Raw genomic sequence first — 7,934 nt, 5'->3', positions numbered from 1 at the left:
GTTGTTCAAGGAGACCCCCAAAATCCTTAAGTTAATTTACTAAAGATTTACTTATTTTTATTTGAAACACAGAATGACAGGAGTGGGGGAGAGAGAGAGAAAGGGAACTTCCATCTGTGGGTTCACCCCCTAATGACTGCAATAGCCAGGGCTTGGCCAGCCTGAAGCCAGGAGCCAGGAATTCATTCCTGTCTTGCCTGTGGTAGGCAGAGACCCACTTTTCTGCTGTTTTCCCAGTTGCATTAGCTGGGAGCTAGATTGAAAGCAGAGTAGTTGGGACTTGAACTAGCCCTCTAACATAGGGTGACAGTTTCTCAAGAAGCAGCTTAACCCACTGCATCATAATACCTGTCCCAAAGGGAATATTTAACATCATTGTTGTTAATTCTGGAAAGCGAGTGTTTCAGAAACTTCCAAGTAAGACTATTTAAACTTTCTTTAGAGCTCAATGTACTCTTCTGCATAAAGAAAATAAAGTGAAATGTTGATTATATATTAATCAAAATGCCCATGTCAATTAAAAATAAATAAGATCAATGAAAATAGAATTTTTGATGTTTGAGGTCAGTTTTCCACATGCTGATGTGACTTGGTTTTGCCTGAGCAGCTCAACCTCTTCATCCCTGGTCTTAAGTTGAGTACGCTACCTGCTGCATCTCCAGACAGCACCCTGGGGTCCTTCTGATTGCCAGTTGGCCCTTCACATTTTTTTCAGCCCTCTGTAGTAATAACTGAACCCTGACCTCTAGTGGTGGGAAAGAATTAGCAAGAAGAACAATGGGGTTGTGAATTCCTAATGGAGGGAGGTTCCCTGTGGTCTACGTGTTCTGGGTGGCCTGGTTGCACTGGTAGCTAATCTGGGAAACTAGTCATACAACAAGTGGGTCACCTGCAGAAAACTGTAGACTGAGGGGCTTCAGATGTCACAATTCCTAGCTCCACTGAGTATATCATTGAAGGGACTTCTGATGATACACTTCCTGGCTCCACTGAGAAGGTAGAGGTATAACCCTAGCATGGGAATTTTTTTTTTTTCTAATTAAGTAGTGTGACCTTCATGAGACTAGAGAATATAAGTTGTGGGTGGATGAGGAGAAAAAAATCATCGTGACCCAACCTTTTGTCCAAGGCAAGTTAATTTTAGAAACAAAAAGGAGGCATAAAATTTCCTTTGAAAAAATAGTACCTGCTATATGCTAGAGCATAGATAATTTCTGTAAACATGATGTTGATCAAAAAGTTACAAAAATACATAAGTGATTCTAGTCATATGGCATTTGGAACTGATATCTAGTGGTGGAGGTGAGAATAGAGATGAACTTTGGAGAGGATGTTGACTGGGAGGGGATTGGAAAGATCCTCTCTTGACCTGGTGTCAGTCACATGGGTTATGTGCATATCAGAAAATTCTTCAAGTTGTACAAGTAATATTTATGTGTTTGGACATATATATATAATTTATGGTTTAGCAAACAATCATAGTAGTAAAAATATTCCTGGAACACAGTAAGAACTTCCTAAATGTTGAATAAAAATAGCAAATAATATTTAAGAGACTGGGTTAGAAAAGGGAATAATAAGAGAAGGAAAGGAAAGAAAAAAATGGTCTTTTAAAAACAAGACATGGAAAAAAGCTATAGGAGAGGATCAATAAGAAGGACAAAACATGAAAGAGGCAAAAAAAAAAATCAACTGACAGCAATAAGAGGGTGGAAAAGATTTCCTTATACACTGCTTTTCCCTCCGGGTGCCCTCAAAATTATTTTCTTTCTACCTTGAAACAACTCTTTGAGCCATAGGCTATACCAGTCTACTTTCATGTTTAACTTTAAATTCTCTTAAAATATTTTATGAAATTTTCATGTTTTGCATTTTTAAAAGATAAATTTATTTTGCTACAAATAAATTTAAATCCATTCATGGTTTTTCATAATACACATGTTCATGAACTTTTTTTGCATGTTTTGCATTTTAAAAGAGTAAAGTTAGAGATTTGTAATGTGAACCTTAAATTGCCTCAGTTATATTTAAGAGCCATTCCCTGAAACAGCACCCATTTACCACATATTTATTAAACATCCACTATGTGCCAGCCATTGCCTTGGCTGCCAGGAATAAGACAGTGAACTAAGCAGATAAATACCCTGCCTTTTCTGGAGCTGAAATTCTCACTTTCCTGTCTTTATTCCGAGGGAACTTATTGACATCTGATTCATAATATCTAAGAGTTACCTTGGAAGTTACCTTAATCCCTCATAACTGTGTTGTTTGTTTTTAATTAAAGTCAGATGTTATTTTGTTTGTGTAACTACTGAGTAGAGAGGGAGAGAATAATAATGAAACAAGAACATTTCCCGAATAATTTTTTTTCAATCAATAAGCTCCTTTATCGGCACTGTGCGTCTTGCTCCTCTCAGACTGTAGCTAGGGTGGCCCATGAGGCTGAAGTTATGACTCAACCTCTGTGGCCTGAGCAATGGCCTCTTTCACTGAACAGGATGACCCGAAGCAATAAACCAGAAACCGGGTGTGGGCTGGAAGTCCTCCACCCGGCTCTCAATTGTCAACAATTAATAACCATGCAAAGTTTTCAAGAAGGCCTTCAGTGAGAGTTTCCTCATGAGGGTAATGCAACAATGTAACAGTAGCAAACACTTTGTTTATCACATGCTAATCATTGTTTCAAGCACTGTACATGTTGACTAATCTACAACAACTATGGGAAGTCAATTCAGATTAAGAAACAGACACAGAAAGTTTCGTAAGTGGCAGAACTAAGGTTTGAACCAAATACTGGGTATAAATCTGTTTTCTTTGTATTATCTGATTGATCAAAAAGGTTTCCAAAATTTCATAAAATCAGTGAGAATGAGACAGCAAACATGAGTTTATCTGGGATTTATCCATTTCCTGTTGCCACTTAACAAACTTTGTAACTTTGTTTGCTTGGCCTCTTTGAATCAGGTTCTACATTTAAAAAATTGAAGGTGTTAGTTGTCTACAGTCTTAGAATCTCTTGAGCCTCTGGAGCTTAGATTTTGAAGTGCTTTAAATGCCATCTAATGCATCAACGACTTTACCTTTGATTGTAAGCACTGTCTGCAGAGCTTTGAAACTGTATAGAATCCTGAGCATTATCCCCAATCTGTTGAATCAAAATTTCCATGGGAGAGGCTCTGGATTCTTAAAGACTTACCCAAAGGTCGTTGGCCCATCTCTTAAGAGGGTTGTTTGTTTTGATGTTGTGGAGTTTCTTGATTTCTTTGTAGATTCTGGTTACCAACCGTTTATCTGTTCCATAGTTTGCAAATATTTTTTTCCCATTCTGTCGGTTGCCTCTACACTTTCCTAACTGTTTCTTTTGCAGTACAGAAACTTCTCAATTATATGCAATCACAAATGTTAATTTTGGCTTTGACTGCCTGTGCTTCTGGGGTCTTTTCCAAGAAGTCTTTGCCAGTACCTATATCTTGCAGGGTTTCTCCAATGCTCTCTGTTCAAGATCACTAGCAATCAGGGAAATGCAAATCAAAACCACAATGAGGTTTCACCTCACCCTGGTTAGAATGGCTCACATTCAGAAATCTACCAACAATAGATGCTGGAGAGGATGTGGGGAAAAAGGGACACTAACCCACTGTTGGTGGGAATGCAAACTGGTTAAGCCACTCAGTCTGGAGATTCCTCAGAAACCTGAATATAACCCTACCATACAACCCAGCCATCCCACTCCTTGGAATTTACCCAAAGGAAATTAAATTGGCAAACAAAAAAGCCATCTGCACATTAATGTTTATTGCAGCTCAATTCACAATAGCTAAGACCTGGAACCAACCCAAATGCCCCTCAACAGTAGACTGGATAAAGAAATTATGGGACATGTACTCTATTGAATACTATACAGCAGTAAAAAAACAATGAAACCCTATCATTTGCAACAAGATGGAGGAATCTGGAAAACATCATGCTGAGTAAATTAAGCCAGTCCCAAAGGGACAAATATCACTTGTTTTCCCTGATCGGCGACAACTAACTGAGCACCAAAGGGGAAGCCTGTGGAAGTGAAATGGACACTATAAGAAACAATGACTTGATCAGCTCTTGTCCTGACTGTTGTTGTACAATGTACTACTTTATCCATTTTAGTATTTTTTTTGTCTAGTACTATTGGCTGAACTTTGTAATTAACACACGATTATTCTTAGGTGTTTAAATTTTAACTGAAAAGTGATCCCTGTTAAATATAAGAGTGGGAATAAGAGAGGGAGGAGATGTACAATTTGAGACATGCTCAATCGGACTTGCCCCAAATGGTGGAGTTAGAAACGTGCCAGGGGATTCCAATTCAATCCCATCAAGGTGGCATGTACCAATGCCATCTCACTAGTCCATGTGATCAATCTGAGTTCACAATTGATTACACTGATAGGTCTAGGAGTCAAAGGGATCACACAAACAAGACTACTGTCTGCGAATACTAACTGATAGAATAAAAAAGGGAGAGAACGATCCATCATGGGAAGTGGGAGACACAGCAGACTCTTAGAATGGCAGATGTGCTAAATAGCACTCTGGCCTCAGAATCAGCCCTTAATGCATTCGGATATGGCTGAAGAGCCCATGAGAGTATTTTAGGCATGGAAAGCCAAGACAGTCTGGAAAAAAAAAAAAAAAGACCTAAATGAAAGATCTCTGCGAATGAGATCCCAGTCGAAGGAATGGGGCCATCAAAGAAGGAGGTATCTTTCTCTGAATGGGGGAGAGAACTTCCACTTTGACTATGACCCTGTCGGAATAAGATCAAAGTCAGCGAACTCTAAAGGTTTCCATAGCCTTGGCAACTCATGACTAGGGAGATTACTGACACCATAAACAAGAGTGTCAGATTGTTAAGTCAACAACAGGAGTCACTGTGTACTTACTTCTCATGTGGGATCTGTCCTTAATGGGTTGTCCAATGTGAAGTAATGCCATAACTAGTACTGAAACAATATTTTACACTTTGTGTTTCTGTGTGGGTGCAAACTGATGAAATCTTTACTTAATATATACTGAATTGATCTTCCGTGTATAAAGATAATTGAAAATGAATCTTGATGTGAATGGAATGGGAGAGGGAGCGGGATATGGGAGGGGTGTGAGTGGGAGGGAAATTATGGGGGGGTAAGCCATTGTAATCCATAAAGTGTACTTTGGAAATTTATACTTACTAAATAAAAAAAATTTTACCCAAAGGAATCTGATATTATCAAGAACCATTGGTCTAAATTCCCTCAGTGCTTGAATCCTTTCCATATCATTTTTTTCAAGTGAACACAGAGAAAAAAGAGAATAAATCTGTATTTCAGCTTTAAAAATTATCAACCCATGATTAATCCTATTACATTTTTACTCCTACTCTCTCCGTTGTAGCAGGTGATGGTAGCCCTGTTTCTCTTAAAGGCCTCTAAAGATAGAGACCTCATTACCTCCAGAGATAGCTAGTATTAGAGTCCTTTAAACCAACAGGGACAAAAACTCAGCTCTAATTCGAGTAAAAGAGACCTTCTTGGCCGGCGCCACGGCTCACTAGGCTAATCCTCTGCCTTGCGGTGCTGGCACACCGGGTTCTAGTCCCGGTCGGGGCACCAATCCTGTCCCAGTTGCCCCTCTTCCAGGCCAGCTCTCTGCTGTGGCCAGGGAGTGCAGTGGAGGATGGCCCAAGTGCTTGGGCCCTGCACCCCATGGGAGACCAGGAGAAGCACCTGGCTCCTGCCATCGGATCAGCGTGGTGCGCTGGCCGCAGCGCGCTACCATGGCGGCCATTGGAGGGTGAACCAACGGCAAAAAGGAAGACCTTTCTCTCTGTCTCTCTCTCTCTCTCTCACTGTCCACTCTGCCTGTCAAAAAATTTAAAAAAAATGAGAGACCTTCTCGTATGAATCTACAGTGTTTCATAAATTCAAGAAAGTTAATTCCAAGGATAAGAGGATTCTGAGTTTCAGGAATAAGTGTAATTCGGGTCTCAAATATCCTTCTTTTTGTTTCCCTCCCCTTCTCTTCTCTCCTGAGTGCTAGTTTTATTCTTCTTCATTGCTGTATATTAGTCTTCTCCTGGTAAGGAACTCTTCCCTAGTTTTGCCTTGTAGAACTTTAGCCACAGTCAACCTGACTCTTCCTCACTCAAGTTCTCTGAGGAAGACTCAATGGCCTAAATGGGTCATGTGGAACATCTGCTGCATTCCTATGATAACCACAAAGGTGTGGGAAGCATTTCCTCAGAAAGTGTACACGTGTGTGTGGGGAGTAAGCGGTTCAAGCACTTTTTTCTGGCATCCACATTGTGTCCAACCCACACGTTTGACATCTCATTGACTGCTGGAAATTATCTCTTGTAGAAGGTTGACCTCTCCCTTTGTCAAACTTCCACCTTTAGGACAATTCCTCTACTCTACAAACGCACAGACCAAGTCTATCTCTCATTTCACATGAGCAGAAAACAACTGTCAAATCCCCAAGTTAATCTTCTCTCCCCCAGGCTAAAAAGCCCTGGTTCCTTCAATACTTCCTGGCCTGACATGATTTTGAGCCCTTTCTTTGTCCTGGTCACTCTCTTCTGGAAGGACTCCAGTATGTCACTTAAAAATTGGCACCCAGAACTGCAGGCAATAAATGTTCCAGATGTGGATTTGCCGGCAGAGCCAAGAGCAGCACTAAGCAAGCCCCACACATCACATATGTATGCCGTGGACATGGCAGAGCGTCAGCACAGCCCCAGCTCACACTTCTTCTGGAGCCTCAGAATGCTCAGCTGTGCGGTCTGCAGTCACCCTAATCACAGCTTTCTTCATGGGAATGGCTGTTGATTCATCAGGTTCCCTTACTTCACCCTTTCATTAGACTCAAAATATTGATCCCATGTTTGAATGCATCTTGTTAGTTGGACTGAACATTTCAGGCTGTCATAATCTTTACTTCATTCCTTCAGATATTACCTTCTCCTTGCAGCTCTTTCAGCTGTCTTTGTGATTAAGTCATTAATAAAATGTTGAAGAAAACCAGACAACCCTGGGACACAGGGACACTCTATTGATGACTTCTTTGTTGTTAATGTAGTCCTGTTGATCAGCATTTTGTTGTTTTGCCTTGGCTAGCAGGTAACTCTTTTTAAACTAGGGGTCCACAATTCCTTACATTATAATTTAAAAAATTAAATTAAATTTGAAAACCCTCTCTCCAACAAAATATCGGCAAGCCAAATCCAACAACACATTAATAGCATTATACTCTATGGCCAGATGAGATTTATTCCAGGAATGTAAGGATGGTTCAACAAAACAAATCAATGTAATACAGCATAATAATAGAAAAAGGGGGAAAAAAGAACATAATGATCATCTCAACTAATGCAGGGATGCATTTGACAAAATCCAACAATTTACACTATTAAAAAAAACTAAGAACATAAGAAAAGTTGCTACCCATTATAAAAGATAAAAGACATTTATGAGGTGCAAGCATTGTGACATACTGGATAAAGCTGCCTCCTACAATGCCAGCATCCCATATGGGTACCAATTCATGTCCCAGCTGCTCCACCTCTGATCCAGCTCCCTGCTAATGGCCTGTGAAAAGCAGCAGCAGATGATCCAAGTACTTGGGCCCCTGCCACCCATGTGGGAGCTCTGGATGAAGCTTCTGGCTTAGCCTGGCCCAGTGGCCATTTGGGGAGAGAATGAACAGATGAAAGATCTGTCTCTCTCTCCATCTCTCTATCTCTCTGTGTAACTCTGACTTTCAAATAAATAAGCAAATCTTTTAAAAATATATGAAAAGGTCATAGCCAACATTTCCTGAGTAGGGACAGAAAGCTTTCCAAGATCATGATGCCCCTATTATTTAATATTATTCTAATTCTATCAGAGATTCTAGCCAGAGCAGCCAGATAAGAAATA

Source organism: Lepus europaeus, chromosome 4, assembly GCF_033115175.1.
Source record: "Lepus europaeus isolate LE1 chromosome 4, mLepTim1.pri, whole genome shotgun sequence".
Taxonomy (NCBI): Eukaryota; Metazoa; Chordata; class Mammalia; order Lagomorpha; family Leporidae; genus Lepus; species Lepus europaeus.
This window is presented reverse-complemented; position numbering follows the sequence as displayed.